At 50.1% G+C, this 26,530-nt stretch overlaps 1 protein-coding gene across 1 annotated transcript in view; it reads right to left on the bottom strand.

The window, feature by feature from the left end:
- LOC144942314 (voltage-gated potassium channel KCNC1-like) overlaps positions 1-26,530 on the bottom strand; it is a 68,898-nt gene that overhangs the window by 8,938 nt on the left and 33,430 nt on the right. The gene's annotated exons all lie outside the window — the stretch shown is intronic.

A 26,530-nucleotide genomic window follows, 5' to 3' on the forward strand; every position in this document is an offset into this window, starting at 1 on the left:
ATAATAAAATAATTCTCACGACGTTTCGGCCACAACGCAAGCACCCGTCCTCAGGTGTAGTACTAATCACATACCTGCATTTCCCATAAATATGCTAAATTCCTCTTGATATGCAAATTATTTTGTCAAGGCGCCCTTCCCCCCTTCCAACCCAGCTTAAATATACGCTCCAAGCGTGGTGCTGTTTCATTCAGACGCTGTCTCCCCGACAGACCTGTTCTTCACCTGAGGATGGCTGCTTGCGTTGTGGCCGAAACGTCGTGAGAATTATTTTATTATGTTGTATTCTTATTATTTTATTACTTCCCTTCTACGTGACTTTACCGAAAGAACCAAGAAGATAGTTACTACTGGCTAAGACTAATGAGATAATCTATCGAAATTTTTAAGAAATAGAAATAATTGTAACCGCTCTGAAAGCCACAGGCTTAGTGCTACACTGTTTAACTGTATGCATATACAGGTGACCAGATGTTTATTGGAAAAGGACCTAGGGCCGCCCCCCCCCCCCCTCGGCTTGGCGGTTGGGTCTCTTGTTCCTGTTGTTATTGTTGTTGTCTGTCGGGCATCTTCGCACACCCTGGCGGCGATTCACACAAAAAACACCCCCATTGACTCCGACACACACTTAACTGTGCACGTGCATTATTGATGGGCCGTAGTTATTTGAGAGTGCATGGCTTGATCGTTGTGTGTGCATGGTGCGTGTCTGTGTGATGTGTGCATCTGCGCGTGTGATGAGTGTCTGTGCGCGCGTGATGTAATGTTTCAGCAGTACTGCAGCGGTTAGCGCGCCGCGCTACGAACCCGGCGACCGGAGTTCGATTCACGCTCACGGCCAACACCGGTGACGATTATCTGAACCGGTCCTGGGCCTCCCCTAGGTCGACTCAGCCTCAAATGAGTACCTGGTTCGGTGTAAACATCGCCACTGGGGAGACAAAGGCGACCGGGCGTGGTGTTGGCCACCAACCCCCTCGTGTGCCGTGCCGGCCTTCATAGGTGCTCGCGAACAGCACTTGCCCCAACAATCTGTTACAGGCTATAAGGGGGATCTTTGCCTTTGATGTAATGTGTGCATGTGTGTGAGCGCGTGCTGTGTGCACGCGTGTCTGTAGGTCCAGTGGCGCAGCGGTGAGCGCGCCGCGTTACGAACACAACGACCCGAGTTCGATTCCCACTCACGGCCACGCCGAGGTCAACGAGGTCAAGGAAGCCTTTAAATGAGTACTTGGGGCAGCGTGGCCATGTGTGGTTCTTCTTGATCACCCACCCACCCACCCCCCCTTTGTCGCGAGCTCAATGTGTACGCTGCAGTTATCACACACACACACGTATTCGAGTGCGGTTTATTTATTTTCTATAAGCTTGCCAGAGTCCCTTTGTTGGAACATGCGGCTAAATATGCTTCAAATAATTCATACAAATCACCCCTGGAGCCTTTGTTGTTGCTGGGCCCCGACTTGAGAGCCCCCCCCCACCCCCCCACCTCCCATCTCGCTTTGTTCTCTAAATACTTGTGAAACGTCACGGTACTCGAATTGTAAATGTAGTCGTGGGTTTACTCGGCCAACAACAACAACTGGTGTGGTGCTGAGACCAGTCCCCAATTGGCTGTGCTTCGGGTGGTGGCGGGGATTTCACGACACATCGACATTGGCGCGATCTCACCAAACAGAAAAACCTCTGTTATGGGTTGTTCTCTTTTGTTTGGTTGTTGTTGTTGTCGTTGAAATTTAAAGATCCCCGGTGTCACGAGGCCACGGCAAGAAAATTAGATTTTACCGAAAGAACCAAGAAAATGAATCCCTGCAGTCACGAAAGCTTTAAATACAAATTTAAAAGCGTCATTGTCGCTATCGAGCCCACGACCTCCTGCATACCAGGCGCGGGAGTTAACATCTCACCACTGAGATGTTAGGCCGGCACGCGCACCAGGAATTGGCGTGTGATGTCACGGCGAACACGGTTTGTGATGAGTAGTTTTGGTGAGGCATTACTGGTAGGAACCTCCTGGTTACACCAGCCCACAGGAGATTATTGTGTCCGTCCGTCGTGCAGGGAGGGGCTGGGTGGGGAGGGAGGGGCTGGGTGGGGAGAGTGGGGAGGGGCTGGGTGGAGAGGGTGGGGCTGGGTGGGGGTGGGAGGGGTGGGGCTGGGTGGGGAGGGGCTGGGTGGGGAGAGTGGGGCTGGGTGGGGAGGGGCTGGTCACCCCGTGGTGCCCTTATAAAACGCAACGTTTAACCTACTCACGCCGGCTTGTGCCCCCCCTCACAGTCGGGCATATTTGCGGAATACACCACGCCGCCGTTGACCCTGGCCATTGACCGAGCAATCCAACGTTCCTACCAGCTCCCTCCGCAGGAGGAATGTGTTATATATGAAGCGTTGAGCCATCAACTCCCTTGGTTCAAACCCAGTGGTCCTGTCCATGATTTAAATTCAGCTTCTCATTAAACGCAAAATGAATGTTATAAAAAAAACATTCGGCTACTTGTTAAAACATTAATGAAAAGAATGTATCAATAATTAACAGTTGTATCTTGATAAAATAATCATCACAGTTGAAATACATCTGACAGGGTTGTGTGCGTTATGTTTTGCTTGGAGTGGGAGGGGAGTGGTGGCACAGCGGTTAGCGCACTGCTCTACAAACCTGGCCACTCGAGTTCAATTCCCACGCACTGGCCCTCCCCAAGGTCAACTTAGCCTTAAATGAGTACAATACCCGGTGCGGTGTGTAGACATCGCCGCTGGCCACCCACTCTCTCGTGTGCCATGCCGGCTTCCAAACGTGCTGCTAGCTAACAGCACTTGCCCCAACAGTCTGTTAAGGCTACACGGTAGTGGGCTGGGGGAGGATCTTTATCTTTGTGTATTACACCGGGCACAGGTTTGAGGTGCGTCTTACATTCCGGGATGACGATGTGGCGAATACGGCTTGTTCATTTATTTTGTTACAAGCCGCCAAAATTGCGATGGCTTCGGACAGACAGTGGCAGCATCGGCAGCCGTGGAATCGGCACCAATCCGGGAGTTGTCGTAGTGACTCAGCGAGCCGAGCCGCTGCTTTTCGTTGACGAGTCACTCGCGACGAGAACTAATTCTGAGATTTGAACTTTTTGCCTGCCAAGAGGCCAGTGTTGTACTGCACTACGGTGAACCACTGGCAGTGTCGGATTATCCTAGTAGCAAAAGTAGCTACATATGCTACGGGCCCCGCACTTTCAAGGGCCCCGCGCTAAATGCTTTCAAGCTATCAATTCCGGTTCAGTGATTCTGCACTTGCTCTATTACTATAGTACTATACCGCCTTCAACTTTTACGAACGACTGGGTGTTTAAGGTTAGCGATTTGTCGTATTATCTGTCTGTATAGCAAATAAAAAAAATACAATTACTTTACTGTGCCAGTAAAAAAATAGTGTTCAAATATTTACGTGTTTATTTATTTATTTAGGGCCCCTTTATAACATATGCTACAAGCCCATCACTAGCTTCATCTGCTCACCGGGATATAATTTCGCACGCTCCATGCTTGGCGAAATGCCCGACGGCACACGTCTGCAGACGGCGCTGTAAAGCTTGCGAGAACTCCGCAAGACAATATCATCTCACTTGCAAATGAGCCTGCCCCGGTCTCTCGAAGTCGCACCTGGCAACACGATATAGTCTGATGCACCATCACACACACACGCTGCAAAAATAAATAAACAAATACTAACACGATATAGTCTGATGCACCATCACACACACACACGCTGCCAAAATAAATAAACAAATACTAACACCCCCCGTTATAGCCTAACGTAGCACCAACACGGCACACGAGGAGGTGGGTAGCCACCACCAACCCCGGCCGCCTTTGTCTTCCTAGAGGCGATGTGAACACACCGCACCAGGTACTCAGTTGAGGCTGAGTTGACCCAGGGGAGGCCAAGGACCGGCTCAGATAATTATCGTGACTTGTGTTAGCCGTGAGTGGAAATCGAGCTCGGGTCTCGCAGCGCGTTAACCGCTACGCCGCACCACACACTGCCACAATCACGGTATGGTGTTATAAATATGAAGCGAAGCAGTGGTTTTCCGTAAAAAAAACCCATAAAATCCAACGTCGGAGGTAAAAAAACACTCAAATACACGAGAACGACATTAAACAAACACCGCGTGGCATCAGCGATGCAGAGACGCAACGATAACGCACCGGCGCCAACATGCGACAACCTTTCATTTGATTGGCTGTCGTGTGGCAGAGGGCATTGACGACACACGCTTGACCGGATCGTTATGTAAGTGTCGGTAGCATAGCCCCCCGACGCACCCCCCCCCCCAAAACAAAACAACACTTATGGATCACATCGTTACTCACTTTGATGTTAAGATGCAGCTGAGCGTCAACAAGGGAGGCAGAGGAGGGTACCTCGCGCCACCCCAGCCCACGCGCGTGCGCGCACTCCGCGTGACTCACGCACGCGCGCGCGAGCGCGCGCGCGGGTGCTCTCGGTACAAAGGCAAAGGATTCCCGTGTAGCCTTTAACAGATTTGTGGGGCAAGTGCTGTTGGCGGGCGGCAGCACCTGTGAAGGCCGCCACGGCACACGAGGCAGGGTGGCTTGGCCAGCATCTCGCCTTTGTCCCTCCCCAGTGCCGATGTGAATTACACAAAGTTCAAAGTTCATTGATTAGGTATAGCCCTGTGAGCCATTCGGCTCTTGAATCGGGTGCAACCGCAACAAACAAAAAACAAAAACATGAACAAGAAAACATCTTAAAGTGACTATGTGCAAACAGAAAACCAAGAAAATATTGCAAATATCCCAGTGGGATGCAAGTCAAACAACAACAACAACCACAAGACAACTTAAATTAAGGCCATCAGTTTAACTCTGTACCACAACAAACAAACATGGCCAAACCAAAAAACTTTTCGAAAATCACCAAAATAAAGCCATACAAGCGATGAAACACCCAGCACGAGAGGGCTCATGTAAGGCTCAGCTGACCAGGCAGAGGCCTAGGACAGGTTCTGAAAATACTCGCCGTTGATGTTGTTGGCCTTTGGCTAGGAATCGAACTCGGACGGCCAGGTTCGTCCAGCGACGTTGACGAGGCCCTGCGGCATCGTGCTCACCGCTTGCTGCAGACGTTCGCGGTTCGAATCCGCCGGCCGCCCCGGTTAATACTGCGGGTCATAACGCGACGTGTCGTCCGCTTCACGGTGCACGTTAAAGAATCCCTCGACGTCATTCGCAAGAGGAGGGCCATTGTGTGGCCGGCGTCAGGGTCCGAATTTGGCAAACGTCTAAAAATGATACCGCAAATGACTGAATCAAGCGGCGGTCATCGCCCACACTACTGGCGGACTAATGCCCCAAGGCTCATCTTGTTAAACAAAATCAACTGGAAAGACAAAACGCCACTGGTTTAGCTTCACAGATGGCAAGGCAAATGCAATTGGTGAACATCTGATAAGGTTGGATGGCGAGCGTTGGCATGGCCAGCATTATGCATGTCAAGCAGCCTTTATCTGAAACCCACTGCTGAAACTCACTGTACCTGACATTTGCTGAAGCAGACATTTGTTTTAGGCTGAGTTGACCTAGGGTAGGTCATTGCCAGGTTCACACACCACTTCGTGTGTTTTGTTTTCACGAAGGCCAGAAATAGGGCAGTGCATGAATCACCACAACAACGCCACGCGTACGCATGCACACACAAAGACACAGATCCCCCGTATAGTCTTCAGCGGACAATTGGGGCAAGTGCTATGAGCGAGTAGCACTTGTGAAGGCCGGAACGGCACACGAGGGGGTTGCGTGGCCAGCAGCACGCCCGGCCGCCTTTGTCTCCCTAGTGGCGATGTTTACACACTGCATGTTTACACACTGCACCAGCTACTCATTTGAAGCTGAGCCGACCTATTTTGCAAAGCTTAATTAAAGATATTTGCAAACGTGGCCTAGCTGAATCGAACGACGGCAGGAGACGTGGGGGACCTTTCAATCACAATCTTAATTCTCTCGTCTGAAATCATGGACTCGTGCCCCCCACTATATTTCTATTATTTCCTCATTCTTGACTTGTTCCGCTGCGTCGGGTGCAGGAGGAGGGCGCACCGCACCACGTGGCCCTTTTTGCCCCCCCTGCCCCCCCCCACAATCGGACCCAAGTTAAAACAATTACGAAAATCAGAACATCGGTCACGACGGCCAGTCACGTGACGAGCGACGGGAAAACATCCGACGGCCTCCGTGTCATTTTTCCAACGCGAACCACGGCGGCTGGTGCCGTGACCCCGTGACCTCGCGTAACCACTCCTTTTGAGCGGTCAGCCCAGGTCACAGCGTCTGGCACAGTTTCATTGCTGGCCGGTCAAAGGGTGTGCCTAGTGGGTGGTTGTGGCCAGCATCACCCCTGGCCACCTTTGTCTCCCCAACACTCGCGTCCACACACCGCACTACAAAACAAAGGTCAAAGCTGGGTCTCCTACTCAAATGAGCATTGAGCTCGTGCCTGTCTTGTGTTTACAGCCCTGAGCCAGTGATGGAAATTCCACATTCAATTGGCAGGCTGAGTTTATCCATTAGACAACCAACACACTGGTGTGCTAGTAACGAATTGGCATGTCTTGTTTACGTGGCAAACCTTACTAATCAGCTGTGTGTTTACACACCACACCGTACCGGGTACTCATTTAAGGCTGAGTCGACCTAGGGGAGGCCCTGGACCGGTTCAGATAATCGTCACTGGTTTTGGCCGTGAGCGGGAATCGAACTCGGGTCGCCAGGTTCATAGCGCAGCGCGCTAACCGCTACACTACCGCTCCCCCACCACACACACGCACACACACGCAGCCTCTCCTCGTGTAGCCAACACTTCACGTTGGGACAAGTTGGTCGTTAACGAGCAGCTACGAAGGCCGGCATGGGTTGGTTTGGGTGGTGGGTGGTGGGTGGTGGCAGCGGTGCGGTGTCAACATCAGCGCCGCACCACGTGCTCGTTTGAGGCCGAGTCGACCTAGAGCGAGGCTCAGATAATAATCACCGTCGGCAATTGCGGGACTCGGGTCGCCTCGCTTGAAAACGTTTTGGTTTAGCCATGTTTGTTTGTTGTAGTACAGAGTTAGCCTGATAATACTCTTAGGGTTTTTCGGTAAAGTCACGTAGGTAAAAATAAATAATAAAAATAATAGAAATAATAATAGAAATATAATTATAAATCACGACGTTTCGGAGGCAACACAAGTCTCCGTCATCAGGTGGGACCGTCACAGCTAGATTTACTGTATCAAGCTTCAAATCTAGAATTAGCCTGATAACTTTAATCTAAATTGTCTTACGGTTGTTATTGTTTGACTTGCATCCCACTGGGATTTTTTTGCACAGAGCGTTGAAATGCGGTGTTTTTTTTTGCTGGAAGACTTTGCTGATTTTTCCAGGATTTTTCTGTTTGCGCGTAGTCACTTTAAGATGTTTCTTAGTTCACGTTTTTCTTTTGTTGCGGTTGCAACCGAGTCAAGAGCCGCATGGCTCACAGGGTTACACCTAATAAATGAAAACTGAAAAAATTAACCCGTAAAAACTAAGTTTTTCACTATAAATCCTTTATATGCGTGGCGGCTAGAGTCCTCTCGTCCTCTGGCTTGAGATGGCTGCCACCTATGGGTCAGATGATTGTCTGGCAGCATTAAGAAATTGGCAATTAAATATGTATTTATTTTTCCCTAAACAGTGTAAAGTTTTGGGAAAAAAAATTTCACGAAAATAAATTGTCACGCACAACGAGTCTGTGTGCAAAATGTCAGCTCGATTGGATCACGGGAAGTGGGTTAAAAAACGACCGAAAGATTTGCACGGTCGTAAGCAAGCAAGCACGCAAGCACGCAAGCAAGCAAGCGAACGGGGGGGGGGAGCAGCGAGACACCGGCAACTCTGAGCCATTGTTCCGGTGATGCGGTGTTCAGAGATCAAGGAGAACAATGGGACAATTGAATTTTCTAATTAAAATAATTTGCGGCGCCGAAACGCGTTAGGTGTGCGTTACAAATAGCCCGTGCTGTATACGTATGCGTTCGCCCACACTTTCACGCAACCAAACAAACAAAGACACCCCCCCCCCCCCTCGCCGTAGAGCCTGTCACAGACTGTTGGGTTTAAGCTAGTGCGGGGCCTGTAGCATTTGTTATAAAGGGGCTCTGATGTGTGGATGCATAGTAAAGTAATTGTATATTTTCATTTGCTCTACAGCCAGACAATACGACAAATCGCTAACCTTAAACACTCCGTCGTTCATAAAAGTTAAAGGCGGTATAGTACTATAGTCATAGAGCGAGTGCAGAATCACTGAACCGGAATTGATAGCTTGAAAGCATTTAGCGCGGGGCCCTTGATAATCCGGCACTGTGCAAGTGCCGGATTACCAACCCAGCTTAAATATACGCTCCAAGCTTGGCGGTGTTTCATTCTTCACCTGAGGACGGCTGCTTGCGTTGTGGCCGAAACGTCGTGAGAATTATTTTATTATGTTTTATTTCTATTATTTTATTACTTCCCTTCTACGTGACTTTACCGAAAGAACCAAGAAGATGTGCAAGTGCTGTTCGCGAGGAGTACCCTACGAAGGCCGGAACGGTACACGAGGGGGTGGGTGACCAGCACCACGCCCGACAAACAGCCACACACAAAGACAAAGATTCCCCGTATAGCCTGAACAGACTGTAGGGGCAAGTGCTGTTAACGAGCACCTAAGAAGGCCGGAACGGTACACGAGGGGGTGGGTGGCCAGCACCACGCCCGACCGCCTTTGTCTCCCCAGTGGCGATATTTACACACCGCACCAGGTACTCATTTGAGGCTGAGTCGACCTAAGGGAGGCCCAGGACCGGTTCAGATAATCGTTACTGGGTGTTGGCCGTTAGCGGGATTTGAACCCGGATCGCCGGGTTCATAGCGCAGCGCGCTAACCGCTACACTACCGCTCCCCATAAACAGCCACATACACGCACACACAGCCACACACACAGCCACACACACACAGCCACACACACAAACAGCCCCACACACAAACAGCCACACACACACACGCACGCGCGCGCCATCATCGCCCCTCTTATCAGTTTGGCAAAGACTACCGGAGAAAGTTCCATTCATCAGCAGCATCCATGGTCAGTCTACTGCTGGACGAACGCCTCCCTAAGCCGCCACCATCTTCATCGACCCCACGTAACACCAATGCGAAGCTGCCGAGGTGTCCTGCCATTTACCACTCATCAGCAGCGAGGCATAGCCGGTAGCCGGCGAGACGCTGCAATGATACCAGGTAGCAACGTGCCCGAACATCACGGGGCGTGATTCGAATGATAATCATTCAAACACCAGACCCTTTTCACGTGTGCACAAGTAATTGCGTTTATACCCCAGCTAATAAAACTAATTAAGTGCAGGCTTTTTTTTTATTGGAAAGGAATTCTAATTCAAAATGCGATCGCATTAAAACATGTTACAAATAGTACAGAAACAGCTTTGCACCGTGTAAGGTAATCAGAGCGGAGATTCCATTTCGTGTTTGAATGAACTTAAGAATTTGCGTGTCGGATCAGACGCTGTCGGATTAATATTGGTCAAGAAAGCAAACAGGCTGATGGACAAATATAATGTTTAGATGATGGTGGTGATGATGATGATGGTGGTGATGTGTAGATGAGAGTTGCAATGATGATCATGAGGGTGCGCATGATGATAATGGTGGTGGTGGTGATGTGTAGATGAAAGTTACAATGATAATCATGACGGTGCGCATGATGATGGTGGTGATGTGTGGATGAGAGTTGCAATGATGATCATGAGGGTGCGCATGATGATAATGGTGGTGGTGGTGATGTGTAGATGAAAGTTACAATGATAATCATGACGGTGCGCATGATGATGGTGGTGGTGGTGATGTGTAGATGTGAGTTACAATGATAATCATGACGGTGCGCATGATGATGGTGGTGGTGGTGGTGATGTGTGGATGAGAGTTGCAATGATGATCATGAGGGTGCGCATGATGATAATGGTGGTGGTGGTGGTGGTGATGTGTAGATGAGAGTTACAATGATAATCATGACGGTGCGCATGATGATGGTGGTAGTGGTGATGTGTAGATGTGAGTTACAATGATAATCATGACAGTGCGCATGATGATGGTGGTGATGTGTGGATGAGAGTTGCAATGATGATCATGAGGGTGCGCATGATGATAATGGTGGTGGTGGTGATGTGTAGATGAGATTTACAATGATAATCATGACGGTGCGCATGATGATGATGGTGGTGGTGGTTGTGATGTGTAGATGAGAGTTACAATAATAATCATGACGGTGCGCATGATGATGGTGGTGGTTGTAAGTATGTTGCATTTATTTCGCACCGTACGCGTCCAACCGCGCTAATTGGAGGTGCGGGGGGACAGGACGACAAAGAGAGCAGTTCTCAATAAATTCGCTTTCAATCTGGATGATTTAAAAAGGCGCACAGCCTCCCAAGTGGCTTCCTACTGTCGACAGGAAGAGAGCGTTCCAGACGGCACCGCAGGAGCGCATCTGAAAGCGCAAGCGATGCAACGACCACCGTCTTCGTACGAGGATAGGGGCCATCCATTCAGTCCGTACGCATGGAGGGGGGAGGGGGGAGGGAGGGGGGAGGGAGGGGGGAGGGAGGGGGGAGGGAGGGGGGAGGGAGGGGGAGGGAGGGGGGGTAACCCAAATGCGTTCGCTTGCGTATGGGGGGGTCTACTGACAATGTGCGCATAGAAAACGGGGGGCGGGTAGGGGTGAACCTCGGTAATAATTCGTCTACATTGGCCTTCAAATGAGTTAGATAGTCCGGCGGTGGACTATCTGTTTGCTTAAACACGTTAATATTATTCATCCTTGATCGCTTCTGCGTGGATTAAATATCGGCCGTTCTATAGGATTCGGTGGGGGGGGGGGTGCGTCAGGCGTATGTACCCAGGTGGGAGGGGGGGCGGGTGTTAAAAAGTCCGCGTGCGTACAGGGAGCGGTGGAGGGGTCAAGTTTCGACAGCTTTTTGCAGTACCGACTCAACGGATGGCCCCATCACGACGGGAGTTGGAGCGGTTGATGGTTCACGATTCTCACCCCCCACCGCCCCCCCCACCCCCCCCCCCCTTGATGTCACGAGGCCTGAGAGTCGCGCCCCCGTCCGTGCGTAGACGACGAGAACGACGCTGACATCATTCGCGCCCCCCACCACCCCCCCCCCCGGCGCGCACGGCCAAATATTTGCTGGGCTCGCGTCTAATTCCGTCACGTGGTGGTGCTGCTGGGATTTAGAGAGCGTCTTTGGCGGGCGTCCAACGCGAAAATAAAGATGACAGACGGAGACGGGAAGAGCGAGACACGAGGAAGCCGATTCGGTGGAAGAATGCGAGATTTATGGGGCGTGAGTGGCGATGTCAGCTTGCGGCGGATGCCGACAACGAGCTCGGACGCGTCAAGCCGCCGCTTCTTCTCCGGCCCCATCGTTTTCTGCTTTCGCGGAGGTGGCCGAACGACAACGCCACAATCCGCGGCATGCCACGGGGCCGTCACGCCGCCGTTAGCGCCACGAGCTGGGAAAAAACGCGTCCGCTAAGTGAGACCACGCCGCAGACCACGCAGTTGTAGCACGAGTATTAGTACTGCCACTCGGGTTGTTTACCCCCAGGCGAAGACTAAAAAATCCTCACTTTTTGTTCGGGAGGGTTCTGCCAAGTTTATTTGCGGCAAGGCGAGAGGGGGGGGGGTGGGTGTTGCTGCTGTGCGTAATCCCAATAACGAACTCACTCCCCCCCAAAAAATACACATTTTAGGGTAACCTTTTCACCACCACTCGGGTGGTTTTTGGGTTTTTTGTTGTTCATACTCTTTGTTGTTTTTTTTCGCTAAAGTCACGTAGGTAAAACAATCAATAAAATGAAATAAATGAAAACAACTAAATTAAATCATTTATTTTATTTTATTGATTCTTTTACCCACGTGACTTTACCGAAAGAAAAAAAGAGTATGAATTCCTTGCAGTCACGAAAGCTTGAAATCTAGAATTTTTTATTGTTGTTGTTGTTGTCACTCGGAGAGGGCACCGTATAAGCCCGAGGACCCCGGCGCGCACCCATCGCACAACTGGCGCACAACAGACGGAGCGACAACTGAGCAGCGTGCAAATCTGCGCACGGGAGCGACGCGCGCGTGCGCCCGAGAAAAATCCCCGCGGCGTTTGCTCCGCTGAAGAGGTTGGCAGCTCTGCTCGAGACACGAGATACACCACTTGCCTCTGTTGCAGGACACGGGTGGTGAGAGGGCGGTGGTGGTGTGGTGTGGTGGAAGGTGGGTGGTGGGTGGTGGTGTAAGGTGGGCGGTGGTGGTGGGGTGGGTGGTGGTGGGGTGGGTGGGTGGGTGGTGGTGGTGGTGGTGTAAGATGGGCGGTGGTGTTGTGGTGGGGTGGAAGGTGGTGGGGTGGGTGGTGGTGTAAGGTGGGGTGGGGTGGTGGGTGGTGGGGTGGGTGGTGTTGTAAGGTGGGGTGGTGTTGGTGTAAGGTGGGGTGGTGGTGTGGTGGGGTGGAAAATGGTGGGGTGGGTGGTGGTGTAAGATGGGTGGTGGTGGTGTGGTGGGGTGGAAGGTGGTGGGGTGAGTGGTGATGCAGGATGGGGTGGTGGTGTGGTGGGGTGGAAGGTGGTGGGGTGGGTGGTGGTGTAAGGTGGGGTGGTGGGTGGTCGTGTAAGGTGGGGTGGTGGGTGGTATTGCGTTACGCGCCGCACGCTTTGGCAGCGGTGAGCTCAGAGAGAAAGAGAGCGAGCGAGCGAGAGAGGCAGCACCTCGCCATCACACCGAGAGAGCGCTTCGTTCCCTCGCTCTCCACCGCTGATCGCCCGTCATTAGCGGAGATGCACAAAGGAAACTCCCGCAGGTCGGAAATTTCTCGCCACTCAGGAAATGGAATCTGGGACCCTCAAGGCGCGAGAGTGAGCGAGCGAGCGAGCGGGCGGGCGGGCGGGCGAGCGGGTGGGCTACTCACGCGACTCAGAGCAGCGGTGGCCGGCACTTATGTCGCTGAGTGAGAAAACGCGGCCACGATTTCCGGCTGTCAATGAGCACTCAGCTGTGCAGACAGTGGCGGACGATCCTCGTTCACAGTCCATCCGTGGTCTTTGCGCAGGACAAGCACCTTTGACCGCACCACAACGTAGTACTCGTTTTATCGACCCACCCCCCCCCACCCCGATACGATGATGGGCTGCACAAACACGCAAATAAATATGTTGTGTAAAGACCAGGACTTAAATCTTGATTTAAAGCTTTCGTGACTGCAGGAATTCACATTATTGGGTCTTTCGGTAAAGTCACGTAGTAGATAGGACTTGCTTGTCCTATTGATAGCCTCACTCCCGCCATAAGAATGTGGAATTTCCACCGCCGGCTCAGGGGTGTAACCAGGAGGTGAGCGCCGCGTCAAGCAGCTCACGTGAGCGGCAAATCGCTTCGACGTTTTTTGTTCAGCATCAGAGAGAAGATCATTCACCTCATTTACTGGCAAATGAGGTTCCAATGGTGTAAATGCTTACCCCGAGCTCTCATACTCTGATGGCGCATTGTCTTTGAGTTGTGCGCCTTTTGGCGTCATCTGGTCCAACACCATGTGAGACTAGGCTCTAAGGAAAGCTGTCTCGGGTGTGGACCAATCAACTTCAAGGACAGTGCATACATTATCAGAGTTGTGTTTTTTGTTTGCATTATGACTGCAGGTATTGTGGTCTATGCAAACATGACTCCTTGTAAAAAAAAGGTGTCAGTTTTGTTGCCAGATAGAAGGGTAAAAAAAAACAATGATCATCATTCACTTTCACGGATATCGCTTCCCGACATTCCTCAAAAAGGACCTCGGGTTTCACTCCCAACCGGCAGCGCCTGTCTGCACACGTGGGCTTTGTAAGTTATCTCTGCCCCTGTCCCGGCATGGGTTTCCCTCCGGCATCTCCGGTGTCCTGCCGCAGCAAGCAAGGCACAAAAGCCAACACCGCACGGAGCAAACCGGTATTGGCCAAACATCAGCAATGCCTACGTGTTAAACTGATCAGCAATGCTGAAAAATGTTTCCATGCTGATTAACCCCAAATAGGAATTACACGGCTGCAGAGTGGCAGCTGCAGCAGCGATCGCCCGTGACTACGAAAACTCAGCAGGCCCCCCCCCCTCCCCCCTGCCGAATGGTAGCTTCTGAAATCGGCGAGCCTTTCCTGGATGGACAGGCGTAATAGTAGTAATGATGATGATGATGATCAAATAAGCGGTCGCGAGGTCTAAATAAAAAAGAAGTGAGCAGCCCAGCCCCAGGAAACGTTGTTGTGCGTCATTGTCGAGCCCGCCCGCGTGAGAATCGAGCTTGCGTGTTGGGAAACTGGAGAGGAAAGTGTAAGACCCTGCGCTCGAGTTTAACCCCGAGGGGGTAGTGAGCACGCGGGACCTCGCACCGACGCCCCCCGCAAGCGTTATTTTTACTTTGCCTCGAAGATCGCTCCGAGCCGGCCACTAAGATTCTTGGCAGTGCCCAGCCAAGCCTTGATACGTATCGCCATCGCCACCATCATCATCATGACCATCGTCATCATTCAGTGCGCTATGGTGGCGAGATGTTAACTTTCTCGCCTGGTATGCAGGAGGTCATGGGTTCGATCCCGACCCGGACACCTGCTGCTGAGTATTTGGAGTTTGCGTGTCTCTCTCTCTCTCATCATCATCACGGTGGCTCGGAGATGTTAACTTTCTCGCCTGGTATGCAGGAGGACATGGGTTCGATCCCGACCCGGACGCCTGCTGCTGTGTATTTGGAGTTTGAGTGTCTCTCTCCCTGTGGTCGCGTGGATTTGTCTCTTGGGTCCTCCGGGTTTGTTTTCCACTTCCACATTTAGAATCGACGTCACGCGTTTTAGAGTATGTAGGCTACACCGATATACATTTTCACGTGATAAGCCACTTCGTGTGAGCTGTCGTTCGTGATAGTCATCATCGGCTTTGGTCTATCCACTGCTGGATGAAGGCTGCCACAAGCCCCAGGGGCCACCTCTCGTGATCCAGCGATCCGCGCGGAGCCAGCGCCCGAGTCGGCGTAACCGCCGTGCCCCCCACCACCACCACCACACGTGCCCCCCACCACCCGTGCCCCCCACCACCACCACCACACGTGCCCTCCACCACCCGTGCCCCCCCCCACCACCCGCGCCCCCCACCACTCGTGCCCCCCCCCACCACCCGTGCCCCTCCCCCACATCCCGTGCCCACCCACCCAACCGTGCCCCCCACCACTCGTGCCCCCCCCCCCACCACCCGTGCCCCTCCCCCACATCCCGTGCCCCCCCACCCACCCGTGCCTCCCACCACCCGCGCCCCCCACCCCCCACCACCATCACTACCTCCACCCCACGTCCAGTGGACGTCTTCTCGGAAGCGTTCCGTTCCTTGGCGAACGTTCTATTATTATCATTCTTGAGCGTCTGCCGTCATCCCATGGCGTGTCCGGTCCAAGCGCCGCTTGTATTTCTCAGCAGTTTGATAGATCTAATCAACCCACCCTCCTCCCCGCGTCTGTTCTCTAATTCGCGTCTTCGCCCGCCCGCCCGCCTTCCCTCCCGACGTAAATCCCGAGCGTTCGTCCCGGCGCGCTTTCCAACTTTCCTGTAGTCCGGTTCCCAGTCTTGTCAACGACCAGGCTGCCGGGGAGAACCTCACAATCGTGACTTAAAACTTTCGTGACTGCAGGAATTCGTCGTCTTCGGTTCTTTCGGTAAAATCACGTAGATAAAAAAAATATGTATAAAAATATATTTTAAAAAGTTAATAAAAATACAATTTTTACTCACTTTTTTATTCTAATTTTTTTCTATCTACGTGACTTTACCGAATGAACCAAAGAATATGAACAGCAGCAGTGGTTCAACGTAAGCAGCAGCAGTCTCGCTTGCATCAACGCTGGTGAACTGATAGACGTTTATTGGCAATCACTCTGGGTTCCGAGACTTGGTGGTTGGGTTTCTAGCTCATCCTGTTGCTAGTACCGACTGCCCCCACTCTCCAGCTAGGACCAGGACTACCCCAAACCCCTACCACTACCCCCATCACTACCCCTGTCACTATCACCACCCCCATCACTACCCCCACCCCTATCACTACCCCTACCACTATCACTACCCCTATCACTACCCCTACCACTACCCCTATCAATACCCCAACCCCTATCACTACCCCTATCACCACCCCTATCACTATCACTACTCCTATCACTACCCCTATCACTATCACTACCCCAACCCCTATCACTATCACCACCCCTATCACTACTCCTATCACTACCCCCATCACTACCCCAACCACTATCACTACCCCTACCACGACCCCTACCACTACCCCAACTCCTACCACGACCCCTATCACTATCACTACCCCTATCACTACCCTTACCACTACCCCTATCACTATCACTACCCCTATCACTACCCCTATCACTATTCCTATCACTACCACTACCCCTATCACTACCCTTACCACTACCCCTATCACCATCACTACCCCTATCACTACCCTTACCACTACCCCTATCACTATCACTACCCCTACCACGACCCTTATCACTACCCCCACCCCTATCACTACCCCTATCACTACCCCTATCACTACCCCAACCCCTATCACTACCCCTATCACTACCCCCACCCCTATCACTATCACTACCCCTACCACTACCCCTATCACTACCCCTATCACTACCCCTACCACTATCATTACCACTATCACTACCCCTACCACTACCCCTATCACTACCCCTATCACTATCACAACCCCTATCACTACCCCTATCACTTTAACTACCCCTATCATTACCCCTACCCCTGTCACTACCCCTTTCACTACCCCTATCACTACTCCAACCCCTATCACCACCCCTATCACTACCCCTACCACTACCACTACCCCAACCCCTATCACCACCCCTACCACAATCACTACCACTACCCCCATCACTACCCCTACCACTACCCCTATCACCACCCCTATCACTACTCCTATTACTACCCCAACCCCTGTCACTACCCCTACCACTATCACCACCCTGTCCCCAACCCCTCCTTACCCACTCCCACCTATTCTCCCATCACCATAACTACACCACCACTTTCAATAACAACCCAACTCTTTATTATCTCGACCACTATAACCTTATGTACAATTGTATAATCGCTGTAAAGCGCCTTGGAAAAAGGCGCTAGGTATTTGTCATCGTCAAGAATCTCACCACCATCGCAACTATCAAATGATCATTTCTCCACCATTACCATTATCATCACCGCCATCGAGTTCACCGTCATCATCAGCTCCACCACGACCACCTCCAAACCACGATGGCGTTATCGCCATCTGCATCCACCCCCACCTGACACAGCCAATCTGGACGGTTTGTCGCTTGGAACAGAACGTGCCGACCGGTCGTTCTATCTCAGCACCATTTGGCTGCGCGTCGAAGGCCAAACCCCACGGGAGCATTTGCAATCTGAGTTCGCGACGCGTCGTTGGCGACCGCACCGGGCGTCAGCAGGCGATCACCGGCAACGGCGTTCGCTCCGTCCCTCCGTTGTGCCACCATGCCGCTGAAACCATCTCGCGATGACCGGCGCGGCCGCTGGGACAGAATCCTAAATAATTAAACGCGGGCTGTGTTAAACACCGACTGTTTGTTTGTGCGCCGTTGTCTCTCCGCGCTTATTTATTCATGTCAGAGGCAATTAGTGCCAATTACAGCGAGGCCACTCTTGTGCGGGCGGCACTAAGCGGCATTCTGCTGTAGAGCAACAACCATCCTCTTGGCCATCAACCATTGATTTCTTGTGTGGCAAGCAGAGTGTTAATAGCGCAGCGCGCATCAATCACACGCAACACAAACTGTAATGTCGCGGCGCATACGATTACAATTTATTTTGATTGTCGCGAGGCCATGAGAATTGGAGGTGGATCGGGGAGGCCTGAGTCCATGTAACAAGGCCCATGGGTAGGGCGTCACGGTAACTAGGAGATGTTAACTCCCTCGCCTGGTGTGCAGGAGGTCGTGGGTTTGAACCCGACCCTGACGATGCCTGCTGTATATTTGGAGTTTGCGCGTATTTCTCTCTCATCATCATCACGGTGGCTAGGAGATGTTAACTCCCTCGCCTGGTACGCAGGAGGTCGTGGGTTTGAACCCGACCCTGACGACGCCTGCTGCTGTATATTTGGAGTTTTCACGTTCTATCTCTCTCATCATCATCACGGTGGCTAGGAGATGTTAACTCCCTCGCCTGGTGTGCAGGAGGTCGTGGGTGTGAACCCGACCCTGACGACGCCTGCTGCTGTATATTTGGAGTTTTCACGTTCTATCCCTCTCCCCGTGGTCGCGTGGATTTTTCTCCGGGCCCCTTCGGTTTTTTCCCTCCACACTTAGAATCAACGTCACGCGGTTGTAGTATTTTTTTCTACTGCTATCGATTTCCACGTGATAAGCCGCTTCGTCGAACTATTATTTGTGATAGCCAAGTCGCTTCTGGAAACGAGATAGATAGCCCATTGGACCTTACCTGGTTAAAATAAAATAAAAAGTTTAAATAAGTTTTTAGTTTTATTTCATAGCTCATCGCTTGCTTCAGAGCTTCACGGTTCGAGCCTCACGGCCACCCTGGTTAACGCTGCGGTGCGGTTGCGGTACTAACCTCCACAACACCACGCTACACGCCGGTCTGCTCCACGGCAGATGTCAAAGATCCCCGCGACGTCACTGGTAAACACGAGAAGGCCGTTGTGTGTGTCGGCGTCACGGTCAGAATTTTGCCCAATTTGACAAAATTCAAGAATAGGGTTTTCCCCTTTTTGTCTGGAAACAAAACTGGCACATCTTTTGATTGGTCCACACCAGAGACAGCTTTCTTTAAGAAAGCTGCCTCTGGTGTGGACCAATCAGCTTCATGGACAATGCATATATTATCAGAGTGTGTTTTTTGTTTGTATTCTGACCACAGGTATTGTGGTTAATGCAGACATGACTCGTTGTGAAAGGTTTCAGTTTGGTGTTTTAACATCTTAACACCTATATTCTTGGTTCTTTCGGTAAAGTCACGTATAAGGGAAACAATAAAATAATAAAACTATAAGACGATAAAATTCTCACGACATTTCGACTGCAACACAAGCAATCGTCATCAGGTGTGAAATCCACAGCAGTCGAAACGTCGTGAGAATTTTATTGTCTTATATTTTTATAATTTTATTGTTTCCCTTCTACGTGACTTTACCGAAAGAACCAATAATATAAATCCCTGCAGTCACGAAAGCTTTAAATCAAAATCTTAACACCTGTTTTGTTGCCAGAAAAAAGGGGAACACCTATTCTCACAATCGAGTCTGCCTTAACCAAGGATGGATCGTAGACTGGTCCAGCCTGAATGCTTCAAACTGGTGCATATGTTCCTTTATAGGGGTCCACATCTTGCGAGCATAGAGATGAGAGGTCACCACACACACACACATAATTACGCAGCACACACACACACACGCACACACACTGGCACGCGTAACCCACTGAGGCTATATTGAGGATTAAATTCCGTCGCTATTTTCCGTCGCTGGGCTTGTGACCTGATCTCGCCTCCAATCATCCCTGAAGCCAGGACAACGAATACATTGACCCCCTCTGTCCGCGCGCGTGTGCACACGTGTGTGGGGAGAGCGCTAGTGTAGCGGCGAGGGCGCTGCGCTACGAACCCGGCGACCGTTGTACGATTCGACCGATAAAAAGTGGCGAGTACTTGAAGTGGTCCTGGGCCTCCGCTAAGTCGATTCAACCTGATTCTAGATTTGAAGCTTTCGTGACTGCAAGGATTCATACTCTTAGCTTTTTCGGTAAAGTCACGTAGGTAAAAAAAAAAACAAGTGTTGCCTCCGAAACGTCGTGATTTATATTGAATTTTTATTAATTTCAATTAAATTTGTTTTACCTACGTGACTTTACCGAAAGAGCTAAGAGTACGATTCAACCTGAAACAAGTACCTGGTGCAATGTCTAAACAAGGTGGCCGGGCGTGGTGCTGGCCACCCACCACCTCGCGTGCCGTGCCGGCCTTCATCGGCGCCACTCGCTAACAGCACTTGCCCCAACAGTCTGTCGAGGCGACACTTGGGGAACTTTGTCTTTGTGTGTGCGCGCGTGTCTGTGTGGGCTCATCTAAGCTGCGTGCGTTTCCTAAACATCACAGAGCTCGCCTTGGTGTCATTAGGTTCCATCATGGAGGGCGGAACAAATACATGAACAGGGCCAGGCAATTAGAGCAAACCCCATTAGGGTAGCACGGTGTTAACGCACGCCAGGGACGGCGTGGGGAGAGCACGGATGGCTGGCGTCGTCGTCACCTTCGTCTGTTTCATCGTCATTATCCGTTCCGTTATCGTCACGAACCGTACCGCCCAATTTTGGTCGTCGCCATTTATTGCTATGGACTTCGTCGTCGTCATAATCACCTTCGTCATACTCACCGTCGTCATAATCACCGTCATAATCACCGTCGTCATAATCACCATCGTCATGATCACCGTCGTCATAATCACCGTCATAATCACCGTCGTCATAATCACCGTCATCATAATCACCATCGTCATAATTACCATCGTCATAATCACCGTCGTCATAATCACCATCATAATCACCGTCATAATCACCATCGTCAAAATCACCGTCTTCATAATCACCGTCGTCATAATCACCGTCGTCATAATCACCGTCTTCATAATCACCGTCATCATAATCACCATCGTCATAATCACCGTCATATAATCACCGTCATTATAATCACCGTCGTCATAATCACCGTCTTCATAATCACCATCGTCATAATCACCGTCATAATCACCGTCATCATAATCACCATCGTTATAATCACCGTCATCATAATCACCATCGTCATAATCACCGTCATCATAATCACCGTCATAATCACCGTCATCATAATCACCATCGTCATAATCACCGTCATAATCACCGTCATCATAATCACCATCGTTATAATCACCGTCATCATAATCACCATCGTCATAATCACCGTCATCATAATCACCGTCATAATCACCGTCATCATAATCACCATCGTCATAATCACCGTCATCATAATCACCGTCATCATAATCACCGTCATAATCACCGTCATAATCACCATCGTCAAAATCACCGTCTTCATAATCACCGTCGTCATAATCACCGTCGTCATAATCACCGTCTTCATAATCACCGTCATCATAATCACCATCGTCATAATCACCGTCATAATCACCGTCATCATAATCACCGTCATAATCACCATCGTCAAAATCACCGTCTTCATAATCACCATCGTCATAATCACCGTCTTCATAATCACCGTCGTCATAATCACCGTCGTCATAATCACCGTCTTCATAATCACCGTCATCATAATCACCATCGTCATAATCACCATCGTCATAATCACCATCGTTATAATCACCGTCGTCATAATCACCGTCTTCATAATCACCGTCATCATAATCACCATCGTCATAATCACCGTCATAATCACCGTCGTCATAATCACCGTCGTCATAATCACCGTCTTCATAATCACCGTCATCATAATCACCATCGTCATAATCACCGTCATAATCACCATCGTTATACTCACCGTCGTCATAATCACCGTCATAATCACCATCGTCAAAATCACCGTCTTCATAATCACCGTCTTCATAATCACCGTCTTCATAATCACCGTCATAATCACCGTCATCATAATCACCATCGTCATAATCATCGTCATCGTCATAATCAGTTTCGTTATCGTCACGAGCCGTACCGCCCAGTTTGATCGTCGCCATGATCACTGTCCCCTTTGTCGTCATCATCATTCTTGTACTTCCACCATCTGGATCGTCGCCATCATCATCACGAGTGTCATTATGCGTGTCGTCTTTATCAACTTCATTATGACTTCACCGTCATCGTCATCGTCGTCATTATTATTTTCACGTTCACAATAATCATCAATTATATCATCATAATCTATGTTACGAGCATCATCATGAGCCATGAAGTACCCTTTATCATGGGACCTTTTTGCCAGTATCAAAGTATAAGAAATAAGAATAGCTTTCACCCTTTCTGCCAATAAAACAGGAGGTGTTAACATGTTCGAACACCAAATAGAAACCTTTTGCAATGAATCGTGTCTGCATTAACCACACAGAGTACTTGTGGTGAACATGCAAGCACGCTCTGATAATATATGCATTGCGATTTAAAGCTTTCGTGACTGCAGGGATTCATCTTCTTGGTTTATTCGGTAAAGTCACGTAGAATGGAAATAATAAAATAATAAAAAAATTTACATAATAAAATAATTCTCACGACGTTTCGGCCACAACACAAGCAGCCGTCCTCAGGTAGAGAACAGGTCTGTCGAGAAGACAGAGTCTGAATGATTGCGTTGTGGCCGAAACGTCGTGATAATTATTTCATCATGTTTTATTTTCTTATTATTTTATCATTTCCATTCTACGTGACTTTACCGAAAGAACCAAGAAGATTTATGCGCAATCGCAGCTACGGCAGTAACGTGCCATAAATTCTCTCGCTCGCGTTGGCACGGCAAGTACGGCTGAATAAATATGTGGGGAGGGTTTCGTTTGAACCCACTTGAATCCAGCGCATCGCGTAAAACGTGATGCGGCGGCGCATTGCGGAAGTGAAACGCGTCCTCCATGGCAAGCGTCGCGTTTGTATCAAACTGAAGACCCCCCCCCCCCCCCCTGTGAAGGCGTTGTGATTAACGGGGCCCCAAGTCAAACGAGAGATCAAATTGCGGTAGATGTTGTCCTCTATCCCCTCTGGCAACCAACAAAGAAAATATTCATCATGTTGGTTTTCTTTTGGGTTAGATCGCGTAAATATAAATGCGTCATCTTCTTGGTTCTTTCGGTAAAGTCACGTAGAATGGAAATAATAAAATAATAAAAATAAAACATAATAAAATAATTCTCACGACGTTTCGGCCACAACACAAGCAGCCGTCCTCAGGTGGAGAACAGGTCTGTCTTCTCGACAGACCTGGCTGCTTGTGTTGTGGCCGAAATGTCGTGAGAATGATTTTATAATGTTTTATTTTTATTATTTTATTATTTCCATTCTACGTGACTTCACCGAAAGAACCAAGAAGATGAATCCCTGCAGTCACGAAAGCTTTAAATCGAAATATAAATGCGTCGTTAAAACCCCGCCACCATCCGACACGGCCAATCAGTAAAGTTTGTCACGTGAACAAAACGTTGCAAATTCGTTACTAGTTCAGCAACACCGGTTGTGTTGGAGAGCAAACCCACGACGTTTACAATTCGAGTACGACGTTTCGCCAGCAATTACAACCGGCATCATCAGCCAGAGTTGTGTAATTTACGTGACCTCACCCAAAAACCTCCATTATGGATGAAATTGGTTGCAAAAGCCTCCTCCTACGCTTTGAACGGACGATGTGTGTGCGGGCCATCACAAATGATAGTTCAACGAAGTGGCTTATGGAAATGTATAGCAGTCAAATGCTCTTAAACGGGTGATGTTGATTTTAAATGTGGAGGGAAAACCTGGAGGACCTGGAGAAAAATCCACGCGACCACGGGGAGAGAGAGAGACACGCAAACTCCAAATATATAGCAGCAGGCGTCATCAGGGTCGGGATAGAACCCACGACCTCCTGCATACCAGCCGAGCTAGTTAACATCTCCTAGCCACCGTGGCACCCCCAATCAAAATGGTGCCGCCATGGGGCATGCACCCATTCGACGCACCCGGCTCCTACCGGGGCATTCAATTCCCCCCCACGAGTAGTTTCGAGTTACAAGTACATTTTGTTGAACCAGGTTTTGATGGCACATTGGCCAGCGGGGCGACGATCGCCGTGCATAAATATTCCCACGCACGGGACTTGTTGGCGAATTTACCCATTTGGTTTGCTTTGGACCCTGACGGTGGCGCATGGTGGCACTACTCTCGCGAACGACGCCACAGGGATGAACGACATCCAGATTTGAAGCTTTCGTGACTGCAAGGATTCATATTCTTAGGTTGTTTCGGTAAAGTCACGTAGGTAAAAAAATTATAATTAATAAAAGTAAAATACAGCTATCGTGCTGTGACGGTTCCACCTGAAGACGGAAGCTTGTGTTGCCTCCGAAACGTCGTGATTTTTATTTTATTTTTATTTTACTTTTATTAATTTAATTTTTTTACCTACGTGACTTTACCGAAAAAACCTAAGAATATGAACGACATCGACCATGAGCGAAGCGGGCGGCGCGCGGTATTGCCTCCGCGGTCCTTGTGCCTGCGGTGATAATAACCGGGGGCGGCCCGCTGGATTCGAACCGCGGGAACTCCGCAAGCGAGCGGCGAGGCCACATCCGCCAGCCTCTAGCGCAGAACCTCGCGCCTGGGAAAGCCCTGCCGCAAAACACGCGGTGCCCTCTCTCGTAGGATCGCTCCTCCACCTCCTGCCTCCTCCTCCCCCCCCCCCTCAAGTTTCAAGTTTTCAAGTTTCATGTATTAGGTATAGCCCTGTGAGCCATTCGGCTCTTGAATCGGGTGCAATTGCAACAAACAAAAAAACAAAAACATGAACAAGAAAACATCTTAAAGTGACTGTGTGACTGTGTGCAAACAGAAAATCCAAGAAAAGACAGCAATATATTGCAGAAAAAGCACCGTACATCAACACTGTGTGCAAAAATGCCAGTGGGATGCAAGTCAAACAACAACAACAACCACAAGACAACTTATATTAAGGCCATCAGTCTAACTCTGTACTACAACAAACAAACATGGCCAAACCGAAAAACTTTACAAAAATAAAGCCATAAAAGCAATGAAACAGTGATCATAGGAACTGTGACCGAATTTTCACAATAAACGACCTAAACAAAATGTACTACCAAACTCTGAAACGTACACGCACTCATCCACTGCTACAAACTGCGGCCACGGCGTAGCGCGTAGCGAATGGACATTTTTCACGCGTCCAAATTGTATTCCTTCCACTCCACCACGGAGAGAGTTCGTCGTCGTCGCGATAAATTCTGTACAGCAGAAAAGCGACAACCTGCGATGCGGTCATTACGCGTGGGATCTTATTGGCGTCTCGCTCCCCCTAATTCCTCCCTCCCACACGCCCTCCCCCCCCACACACGCCCCTCCCACCTCCCTCTGCATACAAACGCGTCATCATCGAATGTATTGCTGCTGTCGTAACCCTAACAACAACAATAACAACAACAACAAGAATAATGAACTGCAATAATGATAATAATAATGCAATCAGCCATTCGCCCGCTCTCAAGACGCACCCATTCCGCAAAGCACTCGCAGGCGCGTGCACAGACGCCGGTACACACACACACACGTGCACACACGCAACACACACACACGTGTTCACACAACACACACACGCAACACACACACACACGTGCACACACAACACACACACACGTGCACACACACACACGTGTTCACACGTGCACACACAACAGCACACACACACGTGTTCACACACAACACACACACACGTGCACACACACACACGTGTTCACACGTGCACACACAACAACACACACACACGTGTTCACACACACACACACGTGCACACACACACACGTGTTCACACGTGCACACACAACAACACACACACACGTGCTCACACACTCGCAACACCAACAACACACACACACACGTGCACACACAACAACATACACACACGTGCTCACACACTCGCAACACCAACAAAACACACACACACGTGCACACACAACAACACACACACACGTGCTCACACGCACGCGCGCGCGTGCACGCCTCGGGAGGTCGGGCTCATGTCGCTGGTTCCATTGAGCGATGACAAAGTTGCGCCGAAGGGGTCACGCACAGCATCAACACGGCGAAAATACGAAAACACTGGGCCACGCACACAGACAAAGACCCGCCTACCACCCACCCCGTATTAGGGGCCGCCCATAAATGACGTCACGCGATTTTGGACGATTTTTTACCCCCCCCCCCTCTCGTCACACGGCGTCACAAAAAGTCAGACACCCCTCAAATATGACGTCACAAAGCTCTGCTTTGTGTCGTCACATGTGTAGTAGCTACTGCACGTGTAGCTACTACTACACGTGTAGCTACTACATGTGTAATAGCTAATATATGTGTAGCTTCTACATGTGTAGCTACTACTACATGTGTAGCTGCTACATGTGTAATAGCTACTACACGTGTAGCTACTACTACATGTGTAGCTACTACACGTGTGTAGCTACTTTTGCCACTCGCATAATCCGGCACTGACCCCACCCCACTCCCCCCGCTCTTGCCTGCTTCGCTCAAGAGTGACCGCCGAGTGAGAATGCGTCCGCGGGTTGTCGTCTTTGTCGTTGTT

Source organism: Lampetra fluviatilis, chromosome 27 (genome assembly GCF_964198595.1).
Source record: "Lampetra fluviatilis chromosome 27, kcLamFluv1.1, whole genome shotgun sequence".
Lineage (NCBI taxonomy): Eukaryota > Metazoa > Chordata > Hyperoartia > Petromyzontiformes > Petromyzontidae > Lampetra > Lampetra fluviatilis.